Source organism: Chrysemys picta, chromosome 6 (assembly GCF_011386835.1).
Source record: "Chrysemys picta bellii isolate R12L10 chromosome 6, ASM1138683v2, whole genome shotgun sequence".
In the NCBI taxonomy this organism is placed as follows: Eukaryota; Metazoa; Chordata; order Testudines; family Emydidae; genus Chrysemys; species Chrysemys picta.
The window spans coordinates 15,711,587-15,736,040 of record NC_088796.1 but is presented as its reverse complement, the minus strand read 5'-3'; the positions used below and the strand labels follow the sequence as shown (position 1 = coordinate 15,736,040).

Genomic DNA, 24,454 nt, shown 5'->3' with positions numbered 1-24,454 from the left:
AGAAATTAGAGTAATCCACCCAGTAGTCCCACTGGGATTACAGATTAATAATAAATCAGTAATGTACTCCAGAGATCCTAACACTTGGGCCTGGCAGAAAGATAATGGTGGGAACATAGAAATGTAAAGGGGTGTAGGAGAAAAGAAGGTTTGGGCTATATCTCTGAAAACCAAGCATTGGAAGAACATGATGAATGCTTTTCCCTACAAACTAGGAATAAGTCCCCTTTTCCTGGATAACATCAAAGGAACAATGAGTCTGTTTCTATCTATTTCAGAGTGGTAGCTGTGTTAGTCTGTATCAGCAAAAAGAACGAGGAGTACTTGTGGCACCTTAGAGACTAACAAATAAATTTGCTCAAATAAATTTGTTAGTCTCTAAGGTGCCACAAGTACTCCTTGTTCTTTTTGTTTTTAATCGATGTTGGTAAAGGGGGGTGTGTGTATGTAAAAATGAGATGTAATATTGTATTAATTAACATTGGATTCAACCCATGGTGCCTTACGTTAATCGCTGTTTCTGTAATGTAACCACTATTGTTAGTTGTAATATTAAGTTCACGGTGCCTATATGGACTGTATAACACTTGAAAGCCTATCCTGAGCTCTACAAGGAGATTTCCCCCATTTCACTGGGAATGGGCCTTACTGCCATTAAGGGACTATTAACTCATCCTTCCTTACCAACTGAGCTGCAGAAGCTCCGAACTTTGGGGGAGAATGGCAAACTCGAGATTCAACACACAACCAGGATATCTCTAGGCTAGCAGCTACAGTTAAAAACACAGGCCAACGCTCCTGGTGGGAGACTTTGCTTGGCTGAAGCCCCAGTGCAACAGGTCTCTTAAATATCATGCTTCACCCCATTGTGGTGATCATCAGTTTCCAAATTATACTAGCAATTGGTCTGGTTCTACTGGTTGGCTGGATCCAGCGGCTGCAATGGATTGAAGATCAGACCCAGTACCACTGAGTAAGGATGTGATGGGGATACTTGTTCAGCGCAAGTGCCCCATCAACGGCGGGGACTTGTTACCTGTCAGCTGTGTTCTTGGGGAACCAGGGCGCAGTATCCAACCTGTCTGACTCACGAAGGACTTCCCCCCCCCCCCCCCCACTTCACTTCGCCAGCCTCTGCTTGTACCAAAGCCGATTAGAAGAAAAACTTACAAAAAGCAATAAAAAGGCAGTGGGAGACGCACCTATCCCCCCCCATCCCCCCCCCACCCGGACAAGGGTGACTGGATGAAGGAAACTCCCCTAGCCTCATTTGCATCGAAGATGGGACAGGGAGGCATCTCTATTAGCATACCAATGGAGAACAGAAATTCCAAGGCAAGAACCGCACAGAACTCTGGGACCAAAAATGCAGGGAAGCACTGCATGATGTTAAAGAAGCCACACCTGCACACACCCAGCTCAGTAGTTATCAGACCAATTCTAGTTATAAATCCTTTATTGGTATCCTAAATACAGAAGCTGCCTAATTGCATTGCGAGCTCCCTCAAAGGAACACTTCCCACAGCCAGGAATGATCAGTTCCTATTGTTTAGCCTGAACAAAACAACTTTGGTATACTCCCTTGAGCCACAGTTTACCCATAAACAAATCTAGTGTTCTCCCTTGAACCATTGTTTCCCTACAAAAACCCCTACCCATACTCAGCTAAGTGTTTTGATGCCTGCAGGGCCGGCTCCAGGCACCAGCTTAACAAGCAGGTGCTTGGGGCGGCTAAGGGAGAAGGGCAGCACCTGTGGCAATTCTGGGGTGGCAGGTCCCTCACTCCTTCTAGGAGCGAAGGACCTGCCGCGGCTTTTTTTTTTTTTTTTTTTTTTTTGCTTGGGGCAGCAGAAATGCTGGAGTCGGCCCTGGATGCCTGGATCCAAAATCTTCATCAGCTCCATTGGGACTTCATCTTCTCCTGCCTGATTGTGCTGGGGGCTCTGCCTGTCTTCAGCACTCCGGACCCTCTGCTACCACCATCACCTGGCAGCCCAGATTGATTCAAGCTTCCCTCTCTCAGTATAGCCTTCTGACCCTGACCTGTGTGATCAGTTATAGTTTTCTAAACCTGACTTTTATAATCAAATTTAAGTTAGATTTAATATTATAACTGTTTTGTTTGTTTGGCTCCCCTTGTATGGTTATTACCTGGTAACAAATAACTTTCATGGTTAAGCTGGGGTTTTTTCCCCCTCTGTATCCTCCTCGAGGGTGTTTTTTGGCTTCCCCATTCGCTTTGCAGCAACGCCCCTTGAACCTAAGCTAAAGATCCCTGCAGCGCCCAAAAATCCTGTAGGGTTTGCTCATCAAGTGGGTTACTAGCAGAACAATTGTAACCTGAAAGTGGGGATAGGGACATGCTGAACCTGGGACCTATGAGGGTGGCAGCTTGGAAGTGCTGCTCGACCCAGCCTGTTGAGTCCAGAGACATATGAGGGTGGCAGCTTGGAAGTGCTGATTAACCCAGTCCTCTCAGGTAGGGGGTGTGCGTGCGTGTGTGTGTGTGAGAGAGAGAGAGAGAGAGAGAGATTCTGGAGATGGAAGAACCTAGCCCTGGGGAACCTAGGTCTTGCAGAATAGCTCCATTGGGAGGGAACTTGCAGAAGGGAGAAGTAGAGCTCTGTATGAGAACACAAGTGACACAAGCAGTACATTGATATGGTTACAGAACCTCCCCCAAAGAGGATGCCCCAAAGTAATGGGCAAATCTGGTAACACTATTGTAAGACTATGTCTCAGCTAGTACCTGTAAACAGGCATGAAGCTTGTCACAGAAGATAAACCATAATAAACCTGGTCTGCTGTGTGGAAGGGGTAACTGAGGCATGCTCTTTATGGCATTGATGGCCAAATGCCAAGATACCTATGCTCTGGAACACATTAATATCTGCATTGATTTAACACCAGTTGGAAAAGCAGAACAGTTAACAATGCTGCACAGATACAAAGAGATGCTTTCTAGCAACCCAAAGAAAACACATTTGCTAATTTTTGAAATTACCAGACTGATCCACAAAGTGTTAAAAGGTACACAGAAGTTTGCAAGAGCATGTGTGGGTAACACAACAATGTTTAGCAATGCTTGGGAGTTGTATGGTCAAAACCTGAAGAGGGCCTTGGGCACATTCCCTCCACATTAGTCAGTGACTAACAATCCTGCAGTAAACCATGGGCAACAGGTATAATAGAGCCTCCCCTGGTGCTGCCGCAGCTGCTGGACCCCCGGTTGCTAAGTTGGGGGGGGGGCAAGTTTTTTGCTTTATTATGCCCCATGCAGGTTATGGGGCAGCTGGGGAGGTGGTATGTGCTATTCAGCTTCCCGGGTTCCTCAGTAATCTCTCTGGAGTCCAGAGAGAGAGAGAGAGTACTGAGGAACCCGGGAAGCTGAGTAGCAAATACCACCTCCTTAGCCACCCCGGAACCTGCATGGGGCATATCAAAAGCTTCTTTCCCCAGGGCAGGTTGGGATCTTGGGAGGGGAAGCGTGGTGCAGCTGTGGCTGGCCCGGGGCTCCTCCGGGCAGGTGGGGGTGGGTGGGTCTTGGGGCTTTGGCTGGACTGGGATTCCTCTGGGTGGATGAGGGGCGATCGGGCCGCCGGCCAGCCCGGGGCTCTTCTTGGAGCTATTGCTGGGCGGGGAGGGAGGGATGCAGGAGGAAGGGGTGGAGCTGGGGGCTCCACCCACCACCCATGCCATAAACTAAAGGGGGAGGTGTGTCCTGGCTGTAAGTGCAGGAGCTGTCAGAGGTTTGTGGCTTGACACAGCATCACAGTGTGAGAGGGACACCCCAGATTGGTGGCACAGAAGGCTCAGCAGTCCCACAGTCCAGGTTGCCCTTCAGAGACCCCGTCACAGGCTGGTAATGGGATATGAAACCTTTTTGTCTGTTGGATTCAATCCAAATGGTAACTAAAAGTTAGTATTATTTATAAAGCACTAGTTCCCAAAGGTCCCAGTCTGGATCAGGACCCCATTATCAAAGGCACCATACAAATAACTAGGAATATATTAAATTCAGCCTCTGATACCTGCATTGAAGAGAATTCTGTGGTCTGCATTCTGCAAAAGGTCAGTCTAGATGATCATAATGATCCTTTCTGGACTTAAAATCTATGGGCCTCCGTCTCATTTCCACTGAGGCCCCTTTATATTGAAACATCACGTATAAAACCGTGTTTTTGTTCTGTTTGTATTGCACCCAGCACAATGGGGGTCATGAGCCATAACTAGGGCTCCTAGGGCTACGGTAAGACAAAAATAATAAATAAATAATCCTAAATGAGAATCAGGTTCAATGAATCTATAGTTCTTGCCCTGATGAATTTGCAATCTAATTTGAAACAAATGCAGAAAAGGAATTGTAATAAATAATAGGATGAGGGCAGCATTAGTCAGATTGTGCTGTCACATAAATTTGCTATGTGAACAGCCTCTAAATAGTCAGTTATTTCCAACTGTTCTACGGTTAAGCTGCCACCCTACTTTGGTGGCCAGGGTGAAGTAAGCCCTAACTCAGTTCCACTGGACAGGATACAAAAACACATTGTGAAAACCAATGCTGCAATGTCCACAACTATGAATCTAGCCTAGACAATTATCCATCCCCCACACACACATACTGCATCACAAACCACAATTTCTAACGGTTTTTATATATTCTTGTGACATACAGGAGATGAGCTTTGTCTTTAATACAAGCCTGCAAAAGCGCTGCTGAACTAGTGACCCTTATTCACAGAGGCAAAGGGTTTGAAAATTTTCCACTGCAGATCAGAGCTATTGTAATTCTTGAATTATGCTCAATAGGAATACTTCTCAGATGTGTTTTTATTTTGTCAGGGGGGCTGAAATCTTGGGGCTACTCATATAACTGATTATCTGGATGGTTAACAGCATCTTATTACAGAGGATCTCAGCAAATAACTTTCTAGCCTTTTTCTATATGAAGAGCCTAGAAAATGTAACAGTATAAACCAGTCACTACCATTGAGAGCAGCTGGGCTGTGCTTCTGCAGCAGGCCTCAGAGGCAGGGAGGATCTGAACATCCTGGCTACACACACTCTTTTTATGTAAAATGGCTTGGCTAGGTTTGGATGCATGTCAGTCAGCCTCGTGAAAGGTGTTATGATAATAGTGGCCAGGAATTTGTCCTGGGGAAAAGGAGACTGAATACCCCACCCCCATTTTGCAGTTCCCACCCCAGAACACTAAAGCAGTGTTTGTCTGAGGAAATATTCAGTCCTCTATGGGACTGGGTCACCTACATCTCATTAAAATTGCAGCGGAATTGGTAGGTAGAATATAATTACCCCAATTGGAATTTGGCCAGGGCACTAGGATTGTTAACACACCTGCTTTAGTGGGGCTCGCCATGGAACCTTTAATTATCACAAATGATCAGGGCCTCAGTTTTATGGCTACCCTGAAAGGCAGCTTCTCCAGCAGCCTGACTTTCCATGCTGGGGGCTGGCCATGAAGGGCCTGATCCAATTCCCGTTAAAGTCAATGGCATTCTTTCTATTGACTTTAATGGGAGTCAGTCAGCACTAGTACTTGGACAGAGCTGGCCAAGAAACAAGTTTTCCCATCTGGAGAAAAATTTTCTGTTCCACATCGGGATGAAACAGACCTTTTCCTGAAAAACCAGCCCCACAATAGCCAATGGCTCTGTGGTTAGGGCAGTCACCTGGGAAGGGGGTGAGGTTCAAGTCACTGATCTGCCTGATATAGGACAGAGACTCAAACCTGCCTTTGCTACATCCCAGATGAGTGCCCTGACCACGGGGCTTTAGGTTATTCTAGGGTGCGACTCTCTCAGTCTCTCCTGTTGGAGCTGTTCCACTTTGTATCAATAACTAAATATTCACTGGGCTAGAGTGAGAGGCTGGTTCTATAGACAGCAGAACAGGCCTCTTGATGCATGCGAGAGAGACAGCTCCACCCAGGAATTCCCAGCTCCCTCTCCTTTGTTCAGGCCCCAAGACAATACCTTTCTCTTATTCACATTAAAATGGTGTATCTCCTTGTTGCTTCTCAAAGTACAGAAGGGGTTGGGGTAGGAAAACGCGCTGCTGTAACATCTCCAAAGCTGCTGTGACCAGGGCTGTCCCTAGTGGGGTGCGGGGCCCAGGACAAATCAGCCTGTATGGGTCCTCCCTTATCATTTTTAATACAGGTGGAATCTCGTTGCAGTGAACTTCAAGGGCAGCTGCAGGTTAAATATTGATCGTGCCCAGCTGTATAATTATAATGGAGTTATATTATATTGTAGTTCTTATGTATAATTATAATGAAGTTCATATAATTAAAAAAAACTCATCGTGAGGCAGCTCCACACCTGGACTGAGCTGTGTGTGGACCCTCTAGTTTGGGCCCAGTGTCGGAGCTGCTCCTCACCCCCGCAGGGAGCTCATGGGCCAGGGCCATGGGGGCTGGATCAGCCCTCTGCCCCGCACAGAAATAACCAGCCACAGGCTGGGCCGGGGACACTGGGAGGGCAGCACTGACTCCCACGAGATGGGTCTGGGAGGTCCCGGTCCATGGGATGCCCCTGCCTGGCTGCGCTTCCCCAGCCCCGCACTCCCCTCTGCCCCCCTGCACTCCCAGCGCCATCTCCTGCTTCTGATCCTGCCTCCACCGTCTCCGGGGCCCATGCAGGGACAATTGCCGCTGCCAGCGCTGCGGGTGAACCCGAGAACCACTGCCAGGATCCCCCGGGATCCCCCAGCCCCAATCGGCCCCCGAGATCCCCGAATCCCCCGAGCAACACACATGCACACTCTGATGGGTGCATGCAAAGTATTGCATCTGACACCATGATGTCGAAGTGCGGGGCCCAGAGTGGTCGCTCCGATTTGCCCTACCCAAGGGATGGCTCTGGCTGTGACAGATTCAGTTTGGGATGGTTCAAGGAATTTCAAGGATTCATGTGGAGCCACTCTGATGGAAACAAATGATTACATAAGAGAGGCCTCCTTCTCCTTAGAGCACCCCCTTTCCCAGTGGCATTTCCTCTTCTTCATTACCCATTTCTCTAACATGTGGGTTTTCTTCTGCCTCAAACGAGCAGCCAATATTTTTTTTTTTTAGCCATTTTTACTTCCCTTATCTCACTAATGATCCCTACCGAAAGCCCTTTCATGCAGTCACAGTATTGCTCTAAAATTTTATTATTTTTTATTATTTTTATTAAAATCTTTACTTTTAAGGCACAACTCTTTAACTCCTTATTCCACGGCCCTACAGTTATTCTAAGCATGATTCTTAACTTAAAAGTTACAAGATATTACCAAATATTCTATGAGAGAGGGACCTCACTAAAGGAGCTTAGTCTGAAAAAAAAAGAGACAGCTTGCTCAGGTCTATGCCTCGGTTTCCCCACTCTGCAGCAACTACTCAACAAGTACCAAGTGATTAGGATCATGTGCTTCCCGCGTTCCTCCACCAGTTTGTTACCCGATTTGCCCGTTACTTTGGGGTACGCTCATTTATTAGGGTTACTCTTCTGGAGGGGGGAGGTTCTGTAATTCTATCAACGTACTGCTTGTGTCACTTGTGTTCTCATACGGAGCTCTACTTCTCCCTGCTACAAGTTCCCTCCCAATGGAGCTATCCTGCAGGACCTAGGTTCCCTACGGCTGGGTTCTTCCAGCCGCAGAATCAGATGAACACACACACACTAACAGAGTGCATCTGAGAGGACCGGGTTAATCAGCACTCCCAAGCTGACCCCTTATCTGTCACTGTACTCAGTAGGCCGGATCGAACAGCATTTCCTAGGTGTCACCCTCATAGGCCCTTGGATTCAGCAGGCTGGGTCGAACAGCACCTCCAAGCTGTCCCTCTAATATGCCCTGGGCATGGCACCAGAATACAGTACGCCTGAGCAGCACTTTCAATCTGCCACAGGTTTCACATTTTTGTCCCATAGATGCTGTTTACATCATCTTTACATATACCCAGGAGATGCTCCTGAGCAACCAGGTCAAACATTTCTTCAAAACTTGCAAGCCCTTTTCCCCTTACCCATTTTCCCATCAAATCTTTCATCTCGTTCACCTATTCCCCATTACTCATACCCCTTTTCAGATTCCTACATTTTACTCCATACGTTTCAGGGGTAATCTGAAATCATTGAATTGGAAAAGGTACAGAAAAGGGCAACAAAAATGATTAGGGGTATGGAACAGATTCCATATGAGGAGAGGTTAATAAGACTGGGGCTTTTCAGTTTGGAAAAGAGGCATCTATGGGGGGATATGATAGAGGTCTATAAAATCATGACTGGTGTGGAGAAAGTAAATAAGGAAGTGTTATTTACTCCTTCTCATAACTAGGGGTCACCAAATGAAATGAATAGACAGCAGGTTTAAAACAAACAAAAGGAAGTATTTCTTCACACAATGCACAGTCAACCTGTGGAATTCTTTGCCAGAGGATGTTGTGAAGGCCAAGACTATAACAGGGTACAAAAAAGAACTAAATAAGTACATGGAAGATAGGTCCATCAATGGCTATAGCCAGGATGGGCAGGGATGGTGTCCATAGCCTTTGTTTGCCAGAAGCCAGGAATGGGCAATATGATTACCTGTTCTGTTCATTCCCTCTGAAGCACCTGGCATTGGCCACTGTTGGAAGACAGGATACTGGGCTAGATGTACCTTTGGTCTGACCTAGTATGGCTGTTCTTATGTTCACACTTAAAGTCTCTCATAAAATCTCTACACCCACGTATGAAGTGCAAATCTTACTCAGAACAATGCATTTTACCCTGCTCGCTGTGCCACTGTGACAGGGTCTTGGGGGTGAAACCTGGACTGTGGGACCACTGAGCTCTCTGTCACCCTAACCTAGGGTTTCCCTCTCCACACTGTGATGCTGTGTCAATCCACAAACCTCTGATAGGTCCTGCACTTACATAGACATCCACAGGCAGGGACACACCCAAGCGAGTTACATGAATGATTTCCCAGGCACTCATGAACCATCAATAGGGAGGCTCCAGCCAATTCCCCGCCATATCCCCAGGCTTGCACCCCAGAACTATGCCATCTTGCACTGGTCAGAAGCCTGACCAGTATAAGTTCATTAAGTTTGCCACTCCCTCGGTGTGGAATGGACACACACTAGCCTTTGTAAACTCAGCTGAGATTTCCCAAGCACTTCAACCAAAACACACTGTTTTAGGTAAAATATAAAACAGTCTTATTAACTACAGAAAGATAGATTTTAAGTGATTATAAGTAGCAAGCACAGAGATCAAAGTTGGTTACTTAAGAAATATATACTTAAGAAAAATAAATTTGCAGCCTAAGTGCTTCAAACTAAACAGGATTGGAATCAAGCAGTGTCTCACCCTGACAGATGGCACAAACAGGTCACAGATCCTCAGTATACAGGCTGGAACTGCATTCCAAATGGGAACCACCCTTCCCCACTTCAAAATCTTTGTCCTCCCGACGTTTCTTCCGGGTGTTGAGTTGGGGAAGAAGAGAGGCCAAGTGATGATGTCACTTCCTCTCCTTCATATGTTCTTCCAGCTTGCTGGAAAGATCTTTTGCTGTGATGTGGGGATCAGGCAGTCCCCATTGATCAAGCAGTCTCCATTGTGTACATGTTCCCCTGGAGAAGTCTCAGGGATGGTGCATGGGAGAGTGGATTCCCTTTAATGGGCCATTAAACCTGTCTGGCTACTCCATTGCTGTACCTGAAGGGCTGGTTGTGGATGTTCCCAACCTCACAATATATTTCAGTAACACATGCAGCAATATTTCATAAGTTCACATATAATGATAGCACATACAATCCAACAAGATATTAATGTTCAACAGATCAAGACTTCAAAAATAATACCCCACAAGGTATACTTTGTACAAAACATATCATAATTATATAACAGGGGTGAATGTGAGGGTTCCAGGGTGCTACTCTGAGGTACAGAGTGTCACACAGTCCTCTCAGTAATCCAGCTCCCACTTAAGAATGTGATTAAGTGCAGAAGAATCTGGGATTTTTTCTTTCCAAAGTTATTCACTGATTAGTGGAGTGAAGGTTTAGATTTTTTATGCGTCTAAAAATATCCAACTATGAAATCTTCCTTTCAGTAAACTTTGCGTAGATGGATTATTCTGGCTAATCAGCCTTTGTTGTGTGTTTGTACTGAGATGAAGTGTTTTCAGATATAAACTTCTGCCTGCAATTTAAGAGAAGACGGTTGACTAATAAACAGTACAGTACTTAGGGGAATTTCTTGAGAATCATCTGTAACATCAGAACATTCAGGATGAGCTGGTGAGCTTTCTCATTTCTCTAAATAGCACTTGGTTCAGGGAATTTGATATGCTGTTGTTGTGTAGAGGAAAATCCCATCATCCTCTTTTGCTAGCAAAACCGAAACATCTGCTGAGTCCTGGTCTAGTGGTTAGATGATTGCAATTTTGATACAAGTTTAGGTAGGATTGGTGGTTGTGGAGGCCACTATATTAGCAACATGAAACAAAATCTTTAATTTGCCTCTAACATGTTCAAAAAACATCTTTGAGAAATCAACTAACATGGATGGGGTTTTGTTCTTTTGATTAAAGATTATTATTGATCTGCTGCAGCACTGCCAACCCCAAACATTAAAAAATCACGAAACCTGGACAGTGGATCCAAATTACCCCAGAGTTCAGAAGTGTTTTATCTCAAAAAGAAGCAAGTTAAATTTTTAATATCTGAACAGACAGAACTTTTTAGGCCCAGGAACTTTCTGTGAGTGTGAGATTTTTATTTGGTCTAAGTATCTATTGGACACATTTTATACTTATCGCAAGGTCTCTATTTCGTCACAACATTTCCTATCTGTAATGATGCTTCATTGTTCTCTGTCTCCCCTTCAGACATGCCTAGCTGCTACAAAACTGGCAAGGAGCCTTAACGTTTAGCTTTAACTATGCCTCTGGTCTTCCTCATCTTATAAACTGAATTCTATTCCAGCTCCAAGCTAATGTTAATGCCCTTTTGGAAGGATTCCCAACAGAGGCTCTTATAATCATAGAATATCAGGGTTGGAAGGGACCTCAGGAGGTCATCTAGTCCAATCCCCTGCTCAAAGCAGGACCAATCCCCAACTAACTCATCCCAGCCAGGGCTTTGTAAAGCCTGACCTCTTCTTGCTGTTTGTCTCTGTTATAATCAACTATTATGCACATGAACCTAAGAACAGCTAAATGAATCCTGATGGAAGAAAACAATTCACCCAAAATGTTTGCCTTAAATTAGGCCTAAACTCTCTTTTGAAGTTCACAACACTCTAGGGTTTTTGTTTGTTTGTTTTTTAAATATTGTTCACTTTCCCCACACTTTCCAAATTCTAGTTGGAGCAGGGAGAGGAGATGCTGAAGTGCCAGGAGAAAGGCTCTTGTCATGGTCTTTCCAGTCTAATAAGGGAGCCTATTCTTGCAAGATTTCCATCTTTGTCCAAAGACAAAGTTAAAGTTAACCTTTAAGACTAGTTGTCAGCTTTTACATATGGGCATGAACCAAATCCTTGGATCTGAACACCTCCAGAAGTTACAGGAAGTTTGGATCCAGAAATTCCTTCCCTTTTCTGTCTTGTAGGAATGTTAGAATTCAGAGCTAGCAACATTATCAGCCTCAAGTATTCAAGATTCAGGAGACAGGCTCCCCCAAAAAACCTAAGACTGGTTTAAAATCATGAGATTAAAAAAAAAACACTTTGGGGGTTTTCCTTTGGGTTTTTGAGCCTTTAGCGTGCACATGGGTTACGTCTCCACACTTTTCTGACCATACTTTTTAGAAAATGAATGCTGAGATTTTCTTCTAATCATAGTTCCAGAGGCTTTAAGGAAAAACACCAAACATCATGACACTCACAATACAAGGATAAGAGTTGACAATGTTGAATTAGGGTTAGTCTGCTGGGGTTTAATTTAGTCTCCTGTCATGAAAATTACCAAAGCTTCCACTTGAACTGTGGGGCTCAGCTTGGGCATATTTCCAGCACTCGTTAAAACCATTAGACTAAACAGTGTACACAGCATTTATGAAGGGGAAGCCTTTTTGCCTGCTTCAGATGTTTCCTTACTTCACATGTTGCTTGACTCCTGCTGGCTTATTGTACCATCTATTTTTTGTTTCTGATCTATGCAGAGATAATACTGTACTCGTGATTTTCAGTTCATAAAGACAGGACAGAGTTGTGTCTGTTCCATGTGGAATTAAGTTCTCCCTAAGGGCCCTGGCCCTACAGTCTAAAACACAGTAGGGGAAAGCAACAGTAGTAAATCCAGTGGCTATTTTGTACCTCGTTTGTTTAAGAAACAGAAAGCCCCTTTGATTTTCAGTAGATTTTGTTGAGCCTCTGACTTCCAGTGCCAAAACTATTATTAAGAATACTCTTTAACTCCCCTAACGTATTTTAGATGTGCATACATAAGAAGCACTCTTTAAAATTATTGTTGATGCTTAAATCTTGATTATTGAATCTCTTGTCATATCAGTTCCACTCCACCCACAGTGCCATCCATTTCTCTTACAACTATCTTTGTGTCTTTTAAAATCAGGGCTATTCAGGTCTAAAATTTTGTTTTGGGCTCCTATCTGAATATCCTGCAGTCCAGCACCAAAATATGATGTACAGCTTCAGTAAAAAAATGTAACAAGAAAACCAGCTAGCAATAAAAAGAGTCTATGAGGGCTTTCAGTTCTTTTTTATATGGACATATTATGAATTACTTGTATTGTGGTAACGCCTAGGAGCCCAAAGTCCTGGACCAGGACCCCATTGTGCTAGATGCTGTACAAACACAGAACAAAAAGATGGCCTCTGCTCCAAGGGGAGCTTACAATTTAAGCATAAGACAAGGGAAACAAGTGGATAGTGTAGCGGGGTGGTCACCCGCTCCTGCCCTGAGGGGCTTAGAACAGTCCAGCAGAGGGCTGGGGCTGGGGCAAACAGTTCCTAGGCTGATTGGGGAAACAGCTGCAGCTGGGCCACACCCCAATCAGGCCTCAGCTGGCCCTATATAAGAGGCTGGGAGCTAGGCACTTATTCTCTCTCTAGCTGTAGAGGGAGATGGACCTGGCTGCAGGGACCTGGGCAGAGTACATGAGTGGAGCAGGGCTGGGGAAAAGCAGAGGAGCTGGGGAGGCTCCATCCTGGAAAGCCCCAGGCTGTGGCCTAGCAGAAGGCCAATGGGTACTGGAGGTTGCAGAGGGTAGGCAGAGGCAGTAGGTCTAAACCCTCCTTGCCAGTGATGAATGGTTTATACTGCAGTCTGCCCCAGGGAATGGGGGCTAGTTGGTGACTGGTGGTAGCCTGTGACTGGTAGTAGCCCATGACTGAGGCAAGGTGGGGATAGAGGGTTGGGGGTTCCCCTGGGTGGGGAGACCCTGAGACTGTGGGGGTATTGCCAGGGGGCAGTGCCCAAAGACAAGGAGCACTGCCTCCCAGGAGGGACATGAGGGGGGAGGGGTAGTGGGACACCGGCCTGCAGAGGGTGCTCCGGAGGCTGGATGAGCTAATTCCCAGAGACAACCAGCAGGAGGTGCTACAGGGGTGAGTCCTGTGCCTTTACAGCTATGCACAGGGAATAGGGTGACCAGACGTCCCGACAAAATCGGGACCGTCCCGATATTTAGGTATTTGTCCTGCGTCCCGATTGATCTTCGGTCCGGACGCTGCACTCCACTTTTTTTTTTTTTTTCTCTGCCGGCAGCACTCAGCTGTTCTCTGTTGGTTTTTTTCCCCCCCGCTCCTAAAAACCAGAGGCTGAAGGTATGCATACCTAAGGAAGGGTGCATAATCTCCTCTGACTGCCCGCAGCCCTGGGCTGTTCTCAGCTCCCGCCCCCGACTGCCGGCAGCACTGGGTCACAGTAGGGAATTGGGAGAGGGAGCTGTTTGTGTCCTTACACCGGCAGCACTCGGTTTTTTGGTTTTTTTTTGCTCCGCCAGTGACCCCCCCTTCCCCCCCCCTTGTGTCCCGATATTTTCTTCCTGTCATCTGGTCACCCTAACAGGGAAACAAGGAAGTAATAGTAGTCAGCATGATGGCACTCCTTAATGATTGTCAAGTTTTTTGTATGCATGTTGATAGCATTATAACCCCTATGTAGAACTGGGATTTTTTTGGTTAATTTATGGTACTTTAACAATGATGGCTGGGTAGCAGTTCAATAAATGAAAGTTCTGTCAATCACTGAGCTGCCTTAACAACTTTATGGATAAAGTCAGCATAGAATGTGACACCCTTTATTAGATCAGAAGCTAATTTGCAACATACAAGCTTTCAGGCCAAAAAGTTAGTTATGTTTGAGGTCTATATTTTGTGATTTCCTCTGGAGATGGAAGGAATGAATGTTCTTACAGAAACACAGCCTATTAATATGCAGTGAGTAAGTCCAAGTAAATATGTACCAAGCGATTCATGAGCAGACTGGAGAATGGAAAAGCCAATGTGCTGAGTAGGGGTGTGTGAATAAGATTTTTGGTTCACTGGCAATTTTGAAAAGTTGGGTGGGGGGGGGGGGGAATCAATTCAGGCTAGACAGAAAATGAGAAATTTCAAAACTTTCAGCAAATTGAAAAGCTGAATTTTTTTTTATTTTATTTTGAAAACTGAAATGTTCCATTTTGATTTCAAACATTTTTAAAGATTTTTGAATTGTCAAAAAAAATTAAAGGGGATTTTGAAATGAAAATTCTTTCAAATCAAAAAATTGAAACCGTTTGTTTTAAAATGTTGAAACAAAAGTTTAAACTTTAAGTTGTGTTTTTTAAACACAACATTTGGTGAAACCAACACAAATTCACTAAATATTTCAGTGTCCCCCAAAGCTGCATTTTTGGTCCAAAATAAAAACCATTTTGGACCAAAAACTTTGCAAAGCTCTAGTAATGAATAATTGCAGTCATCATTACCTAGAATAAGCATGCTACAATAAATGAGAAGGTGGATGAGGTAATATCTTTTGAACCAAACTTCTGTTGGTGAAAGAGCAAGCTTTTGAGTTTACACAGAGCTCTTCTGCAGCTCTGTGTAAGCTCAAAGGTGCTGCTGAGGGGAGAGAGCTGAGGGGAATCCTCTCTCTCCTGTAGCCCTGGATCACCCTCCTGCACCCCAAACACCTCATCCCTGGCCCTAGCCTCAGCCCTCACACTCCTGCACCCCAACCCTCTGCCCCAGCCCAGAGCCCCCCCTACACTCCAAACCCCTTGGCCCCCACCCCACCACATGAATTTTATGTTCACCATTATGAAGGTGATGCATCATACATCACCTCCATATTGGTGCACATAACAAAATTCATTCTGCACATGGGTGGGAAAAATTAGAGGGAACCCTGTACCTCTCACACCTTATTTCTCTAATATCCCAGACCAACACAACTCCAACACTGTAAACTACAATTGGTGAGTTAGACCAAAAAGCATGCTAACATTAAGCTGACTGAAATGTTCATACGGCCTCTCTATCAACAATGACTTTCCAATAAAAAGGAGGTAGCATGGAGTGGGATAAATAGAGAGAAGTGAGAAAGAAACCAGGCTTGAAATTTTCCAAACCGTGTAAGGGATTCAGACACTATCTGCTGTTAAAATTTATGGATGATATATGCCTAAATGTCCTAGATTGCTTTGAAAATCTCATCCCAGGTCTCTGATTCTTAAGAGGGGATTTGCCAATGAGTAAATTATTCAGGAATAATACCGATTTATTGGACATAGTGACTTTGGGTCATTTTTTAAATGGCTAATGTTATGTTTTCTAATACTTGCCTCTATGTCCTGCTCAGTGAGCAAAGTGTGATTTCTCAGCCTAGATGAAGGAAAACAGTCTTCTTGAAAGAGAGTGGGCATGGGGTGTGCCAGGTGTGCCCGTGCACACCCTAATGCAGGGCAGTTAGAGCTGTGGGGGGGCGGGGCTGTATGCTCCCACACGGCTGTGTATATGGCTCCGTGCTGAGCCAGACACTGCTAGGAGCCTGAGTGGGGTTGGATAAGGGGCGGGGGCAGTTGGGGGACAGGGAACAGGGTGCGTTGGGTGGGGTGCTCTCACCTCGGGGGCAGCTCCCCCCTCCCCTGCGTGCAGGGAGAGTCTCGGCAGAGGCAATGCTGCCTGCTGCCTCCCTCCCAGCGCTGACCCAGTTCCCAGCCCATTGGCCAGGAACTCCGGACAATGGGAGCTATGGGGGGGCAGTACTAGAGCTCCCTGACTGCGCCTCCCCAGCAGGGAGTGGGAGGGAGCTGCTCCAGCTTGTCTTGCTCAGCCTGCCCTACCTCCTGGGTGAGCCACCTGGGACCAGTGCAGGGGCCGGGTCATTCTTGGCCAGCATGGGGGGGAGGGCTCGTCTGGGCCCCAGGCAAGGGGATTATGAGGGGGCAGGCCCCTCCCACTCTGATTCCCCCACCAACCCCAGCTGTGACGCTGGCTCAGCCCAGGCAAGGCAAATAGCCCCAACCCAGCAGGCCGGTGAGTGTGGCTGGGGGGCAGGCAGGCAGGGGCGCTGGGTCTCTGGGGATGGTGCTGGGCAGTGGGGGTCTGTGTGGGGTACTCCTGGGCCCCAGGGGGAGTGAAAACAGCCCAGGTCCCCCTCCTGCAACGTTCTTTGCTTCCCCGCAGAAAGTGAAGGAGAAACGGGTGTGTGATTGGGAATGTTCATGGCATAGTTTGGGGGCATTACCCCCCAAATAGAGGTGAGGGGTGGGGGGCCACATGGGATGCAAGGTCATGCCACTGCCCCCCCTCTCCCCACCCCCATTTCTGTGAACACAGAGTTGCTGCAGCCCTGCTGAAAAAAGAAGGTGATGCTCAGCTCCCTGGACTTTGCAGCTGGACATCACCTTCTGGGTCCTAGGGCTGGTTGATCTCCCTTCTGTGTGCTGGGAGCCATCCTTCATCTTGTACAACAGTGAGTTGTGGGGCGGGGCAGGGCAGGGGGGAAAGAGGGGGGTGGGATGGGGAGGAGATGGAGTGGTGGGGAAGGGGCATGGGATGGGAAAGAGAAGGGGATGGGGGAAATGGGGGCCCAGCATGCAGATCCCCTTGGCAGCAGCTGGGGCTCCCTTGTTAAATAGGCCCTTCAAACCCTCACTCTGACAAGCCCCACCTCCCCTGCATCTGTACCATCCTGATGAGCCCCCCCCGACACCCTCCCCACTGAGCCCCAACCACCTACACCCAGACCCCCATCCAAATGAGCCCCTGCACCCAGAACGCCCCCCCTCCCCGAGTCCCAGCCACTTTCACTTGGTCCCCCCTGCAGACTCCCATTACCCCTGCACCTGGAATCTCCCTGTACATCCAGATCCCCCACTGAGCTGCCTGCACCCAGACTGCCCCACACAGAACCCTCTTACCCCCGCCCAGCCAATCACTGCCTCCCCAGCGCTACACATGACCTTTGTTGACTTACATCAGTCATAGTGCTCTTCCACCACTGCGCTCCAGCTTGGTTGGCGCTCTCTGCGCCCGCCCTGTAAGTGCCATCATGCCATTGGTCAAGGGGATGTCCAAGGGGTGGGATTTGGTGGGGACTCTGTTCTGAGCTGTGGCGTGGTAAGGGGGCTGGGCCGGGTGGGTTGGATATGGGCCAGAGGGTCTCGGGGGCAGTCAGAGGATGGGGAGCAGTTGGATAGGCATGGGAGTCCTGGGGGTCTGTCTGGGGGCAGAGGTGTGGTTAAGGGTCAGGGCAGTCGGGGGACAGGTAGGGGGTAGGGTCCTAGGAAGGCAGTTACAGGGGGGGAGGGTCTCAGGACGGGGCAGTCAGGGGACAAGGAGCAGGGGGGGTTGGGGGAATCTGAGGGGGGCAGTCGGGGGCGGGAAGTAGGAGGGAGTGGATGGGGGTGGGGTTAGGGCAGGGCAGGGCTAGGGTGGGACTCCCTGGGTGCACACCCTAATGAAATGTGTTGCGCACGCCTATGGTGCATGGTGACTCAGTTTGTAACACTCTGTCCCAGAGATGGTGCACAGGATGGCAGCTACCTCAAATATGCCCCTAAGCAGGGATTCCACTAGGTCCAATCCACAGAAAACAGAATGACAGGACAGTGACATATTCTGTAACATACATCACTGTTCTCAGATCAGTCAGTCCCAAAAGTACAAGTTTTTCTCCTCTTTGGGAAAGGTATTAATGTACACTGGAGCCTGACTTGTCAGGAGAGGAGAGAACAGGACTTCCCTGAATCTGTATGGCTTGCCAGATACACAGTATAAAAAGCCATGCAGCTACAGCATGCACGGTGACCATGTCCCCATTTTATTAAAGGTTCTTCATCAGTATAATGATGTGGAAGGTGGAAGACAAGGCCTGGTTACACAGGTAAATATCCAGCATGGAAATATAACTGCCAAGGAATGGCTGCAGCAGCAGACTTCTGATAATTATTGCACATCCATCTGTTTGTGTTTACTTTGGATACAAAACCAAGTGAGTGTTTACCTACTGTGTATTAAATGCTGTGTGTTCCCAGAAGATGCTCACTTGGCCGGAAGTGCTATCATGAAAGCTGAGCTTGTTTATAAGAAATAGTTGGAGTTTGCAACTAAAGTAAATCTGTACAGAACAGCTCCATAAACACACAATGCTGACCCGAACAGGCTGTGCTGACTGAGTGAACCACGTGTGCAATAAACTCAGGGTGAAATCCTGGTCCCATGGACGTTGACGGGAGTTTTGCCCTTGACTTCAATGGAGAAAAGAGGCCTGGGAGAGACCCTGCTCAAGCAGGGAACAGATGGAGAAACCTGAGGTCAGGGTGAAGAGGAAGGGCTATGTGGGAAGTGGCTCAGGGAAGAGCAGCAGCAACGGAGTTAAAGGAAGCAGCATGTGGTTGCTATTTTGTAGGGTCCCTGAGTTGGGACCCAGAGTAATGGATGGGCCCGGGTCCCCCTACTAGCCACAGGCAGAGTGGCCAAAGTCCCCAGAAGGGGGCAAGTTTCTTGTAGAAGCAAAGCATAGAACTGGAGTTTAAAGGGCTCTAGAATGGGGCTGAAGACCCTGCAGAGGGCCAACCATTGGTTGAACTTTGTTACCCTGGGTAGGGGACTGAACTTGAAGGAGTGACCTGGCTGGAGAGCAGAGGCAATAAGAACTGATAAGGCAAGGAGTGCCCCGAGAGAAGGGGGCACTGTTCTATAACAGGGCAGGCACGGACATAAAGCTAATCCAGAAGGGGCTGAGCCCAGAGACAGGGATAAAGACTCTAATAAGGGCACATGGACAGGCCCTGTTGGACCTTTTACCCTGGAAAGGGTCCCTTCATGTGTTAGACTTCGTGTGACTTAGCTGGAGGGCTGGGCTACCGAAGACCCACCTGATGTGGTTAACAGCTGACAGGAGGAGCTGGGAGCAGAGAGAGAGTGTGCAGGTTTGCACCCAATCGAATGGAGGTGCTCGTCCCCTATCACAAGTGCCTTTGACCATTGAAGCATCCCCAGAACCTTGATAAATTGCAAGGGCCTGATGCTTATTGAGTGCTTGTCTTACGCTGGTGTAACTCTTGATTACAGTGATGTGTGATCCGAATCAGGCCCCATATATCTGTCTCCAGGGGCCAAATCTTGCTCACCTTACATTGACTTCAATGTGTGAATGGGTTGAAGATCTCTATCTAATCAAAACTATTTTGACTTCACAGCAGACCATCCATCAATATTCTGCACCTCTGGGTTGCTCACCCAGTACTCAGTCACCGACCACTGATATCCACTTCAACGGAGAAGGGCGACAGCATTCTGTGCCAGAAACATTGTATGACAGGAGTTAAGAGAGGAAGTGAAGAATACTGTAGCTGAAGAGAACTCTAAGGTGGACTGGAGCTGGAATTTATGCCAGGTTCTACAGGAATAGATACTTTAGAAATGTGTGATTTAATAATGAAAATAGGGCTATGCATAAAAATTGCAATGAGAACCATAGCTCTGTTTTTAACCACAGGAAGGCATTGGTTCAATACTGACTTGGATGGCCTCCGATTGAATTATGCCCTTCAGCATGGATTTTTCTTGGAGGTTTCATCTAAGTATTGACTTAGCTTTATTTATAAGAGTAGATGAGTACACAGCCTGAGTTTGCATCACTAGAGACCCTGGGAGTATTCTCGCTTGCTCTTTCTCATGCATATTGTGTTGACTTACAAATGTGACCTGTCACCTGGTTTCAGTCAATCCTTTTTGATATTAAGTGTTAAAATAAATGAACATGGTTAAACAAATAAAAGTTCCTTTCCTTGATTTTGTTTCTCTCACTTGCATTGGAATGTCTGGCATGATACACCTTTAATTGCCTTAGGAGACTTGACCCTTAATTGTAGCATGGAAGTTTGAGTGAAGGCACTAAGTAATGGCTTCATTGCAGAACCTGAATTACACAAAGAGCTCAAAGGTGAAATGTTGACCTTGACATTAAGCCCCAGTTTTGGACTGGAGGCTGTCCCCTTACAGCTCCAAGGGGTTAAAGCCTTCATACGATCCTTAAAGATGGTGCAACCTATGTTTCCCTCTGCACCTGGCCAACATCACAGTCTAATGCAGGGGAGAAGGTTGTCCTGGCTCACCTCCTGTGCCCTTCCTCATTTGCACAGGCTATCAGCTGATTCTACTGTACAGTGATGGGTGCCAATATAAAATCCTGGATGGCAGAATGCAGGCACAAGTCCTGCAGTTTTTTTACACTACTAGAGTTCCTTCACCCTCCGTTTCTCTCGTGCACCTAAACAAAGGCCAGGCAAAATCTGGAACCAAATGTTCTTGTGACTAACATGTAAAGGGTGTATATTCGGTTTCAGCTTCTTCTTTGTTTAGAAGCATCAAAAACTAGTAACCTAAAGATTAGGGGGTTTAGAGAAATCAAATGGTCCTTCTTGCATTGTTGACTTCCTTTCTGAAAATTTCTCCTCCGGCTCTGTCTGTGCCTATAGAATATTAGGGTTGGAAGAGACCTCAGGAGGTCATCAGGTCCAATCCCCGGCTCAAAGCAGGACCAACATCCACTAAATCATCCAGCCAGGGCTTTGTCAAACTGGGCCTTTAAAACCTCTAAGGATGGAGACTCCACCACCTCCTTAGGCAACCCATTCCAGTGCTTTACCACCCTCCTAGTGAAATAGTGTTTCCTAATATCCAACCTAGACCTCCCCCACTGCAACTTGAGACCATTGCTCCTTGTTCTGTCATCTGCCACCACTGAGAACAGCCGAGCTCCAACCTCTTTGGAACCCCCCTTCAGCTAGTTGAAGCCTGCTATCAAATCTCCCCTCACTCTTCTCTTCTGTAGACTAAATAACCCCAGTTCCCTCAGCCTCTCCGCATAAGTCATGTGCCCCAGCCCTCTAATCATTTTTGTTGCCCTCCGCTGGACTCTCTCCAATTTGTCCACATCCCTTCTGTAGTTGGGGGACCAAAACTGGACACAATACTCCAGGTGTGGCCTCACCAGTGCTAAGTAGAGGAGAATTATCACTTCCTTCTTTGCATTGCTTGGACCAGACACCAACTAAAAATCCAGGTGCTGCAAGGGATAATGATGGTGATTCAGTAGGTAAAATCTTCCCTACTGAACCAATGTCCCTGGATAATGCTAGGGAGCACTATGGGGCTGGAGGTGACCTCTTCCAGGTGAGGTGCAAAACTATGTTCCTGTAACTTAAAATTGCACCTTAAGGGCAAGACAGTGCCTAGCCTGGGACAATGTGCATGTGGGTCTAGGAGCAGTACAGCCGTTGCAAGGAATCTTCCTCCCTCCGAAGGCCTGTGTAGAGTGTGGTCCTGAGAGGACACTGCAAGGCTTGCACTGTTGGCAGTAGCCTTTCCAAAGTAGGCATGGAGGGGTGAGGCTGTTTCATGCTCAATGCCTCATGGAGCAACCCTGTGGCATTCTGCTTCCATGCTGCTGCTGATAGGAGCTGCTGTTTCAGGAACAGTAGAGCCCACAATACCATAAACAAGTTTTGTCTTTGGGTGATATTCGCTGAGGCTTCTCTGAGGCTGGGATTTTTTAAAGAAACATCGGGAAGTTAGATGCCCAACTTCCACTGAATTTCAGTGTCATTTGGGGTTCCTAAGTCCTGTCAGTGCCTTTAAAAAATCTCAGGCATATCCTGTACTTTGCAGAGTGGAATGGATCTGTTCCTCTGGGGTTGTGCCCCGGAGGTTTGCGATGCTGGCTTTCATTTCAGTTTTTAAATCCAGCCGATAGACTTATTGGTTTAATGTGACTTATTCATCATTATTCAACATGCTAATTTTACCTTTATGTAAATTAGCCTGGGATGCCTTGCAGGAAGGGGGCACTACATGTGCCGTGGGGTGGACAGAGGAGGAAAGAATGCCACTAGAATGGGCATGAGGATGATTCTTACTTATGAAAACAGCACGTGCTCAGCTGTCACTATTTGCCAAACAGAAATATTTGTACACCTCTTTGAGGAGTTCAGTTAAATAGATCTTAACCTCTTTTATGCTTATCGGCTGCATGACAAACATCTGCTTCACTCAGTGGTCTGATGTGATTTTTCCAGTGTCCCCTGTTTTCCCCTGGGTTTGACATAGCAGGATGAGTTAGATGTTAAAGATCAGGGGCCAAACTAACTGTTGCCCTGCAACATGTACAGTCATTTGCAACATGTACAGTCAATGTACATCGTCATTCTGGATTTAGTAGTGTGGAGCCCCTACTCCACACACCACCAGAGCCCAGAGAGCTGGCAAGAACTTCTGCCTATAGTTCCTACTGCCAGCTGTCCTCCCACTGAAGAATGGGATTGCCACTCAAGAAGGAACTGCACGGGCTGGAACATAGCAGATAGAGAGTCTGCACTCAGGGCTGGGGGACAGGCCCAGGCCACAGCTAGTTTGCATGTACCACATGTGAGAATCAGCCAGACCCCCAACGAGAGAGAGAGGCTGACACTGGAGGGGAAGCTGGGCTGTTTGCTGATAAAGGTGTTGGGGTGATTTCTGAGTGAAGCCTGTAGGAGATCCTTCTCCTGCCAAGGAAAAGGTGTGAGTTTGGAACTAACTACCAGCAAAGGGAGCCACCAGCACACCAGTGGGTTATGTCCACTTGCGGCTTGCTATGCACCAGCGTAAATGACTACCCTGGCGCAGAGTAACAGAGAATCTGGCGCCCGCTATTCCAGCAGCTAGAAGGGCCTCATCCACTACACCAGCCACCTTGAGGTCACTCAGGATCATTTAGTACTTGTTCCACAATAGGAGTTTTGGGGAATTTCCCATGAAGGTTTCTCCGGGAAGTGGGCGGGTTCTGGTTCTGCTTTACTAGCAAGTCCAATTGGTGCTTTTGCTCTCTCGCTTTCTTCAGCTTCTTGGATTTTCAGCTTGAGAACCTGCTGATGTCCTAACTCAGCTTCTTGCTTCTGAGCTTCTTCTTTTTTCTTTATCTCCAGTTCTATTAGCGCCAAGAGTTGCTGATGTTCTTTGTCTTTTTTTTCTGCTGCCTCAGTCTGTACAGCTCCAAATTCGCAACTGCATCACTTTCACTCATCTTTCTGCTTTTTCTGTCCCTACTTCCCCTTTCTGAAATAATCAAACAGAGAAATAACAAACCTGTAACCTTCTCTTTGACTTTTCTCAGCCACCACAGAGAAGGGTGAGAGGTAAATAGTGGTGTCCCCCAGAGGTCTATACTGGGACCAGTGCTGTTCAACATATTCATAAATGATCTGGAAAAAGGGGTAAACGGGGAGGTGACAAAATTTGCAGATGATACAAAACTACTTAAGCTAGTTAAGTCCAAAGCAGACCGTAAAGAGTTACAAAGGGACCTCACAAAACTGGGTGATTGGGCAACAAAATGGCAGATGAAATTCAATGTTGATAAGTGTAAAGTAATGCACATTGGAAAATATGATCCCAACTAGACATATAAAATGATGTGGACTAAATTAGCCGTTACCACTCAAGAAAGAGACCTTGGAGTCATTGTGGATAGTTCTCTGAAAACATCCACTCAATGTGCAGCTGCAATCAAAAAAGTGAACAGAACATTGGGAATCATTAGGAAAGGGCTAAATAATACAACAGAAACTATCATATTGCCTCTGTATAAATCCATGGTACGCCCACATCTTGAATACTGCATGCAGATGTGGTCACCTCATCTCAAAAAAGATATATTGGAATTGGAAAAGGTACAGAAAAGGGCAACAAAAATGACTAGGGGTATGGAACAGATTCCATATGAGGAGAGGTTAATAAGACTGGGACTTTTCAGCTTGGAAAAGAGGCAATTAAGGGGTAATATGATAGAGGTCTATAAAATCATGACTGCTATGGAGAAAGTAAATAAGGAAGTGTTATTTACTCCTCATAACTAGGGGTCACCAAATGAAATTAATAGGCAGCAGTTTTAAAATAAACAAAAGAAAGCCAGGATGGGTAAGGAATGGTGTCCCTAGCCTCTGTTTGTCAGAGGGTGGATG

The 24,454-nt window shown here is 46.7% G+C and overlaps 1 long non-coding RNA gene across 1 annotated transcript in view; it reads left to right on the top strand.

Moving 5' to 3' along the window:
* Nucleotides 1–20,212, top strand: part of LOC135984196 (uncharacterized) — a 31,103-nt gene extending 10,891 nt beyond the window's left edge. The window contains exons 2-3 of the long non-coding RNA XR_010602090.1: nt 18,280–18,333; nt 19,652–20,212. This is a non-coding gene — a long non-coding RNA (uncharacterized LOC135984196). The remainder of the gene's footprint in view (nt 1–18,279; nt 18,334–19,651) is intronic.
* Nucleotides 20,213–24,454: the final 4,242 nt, after the last annotated feature.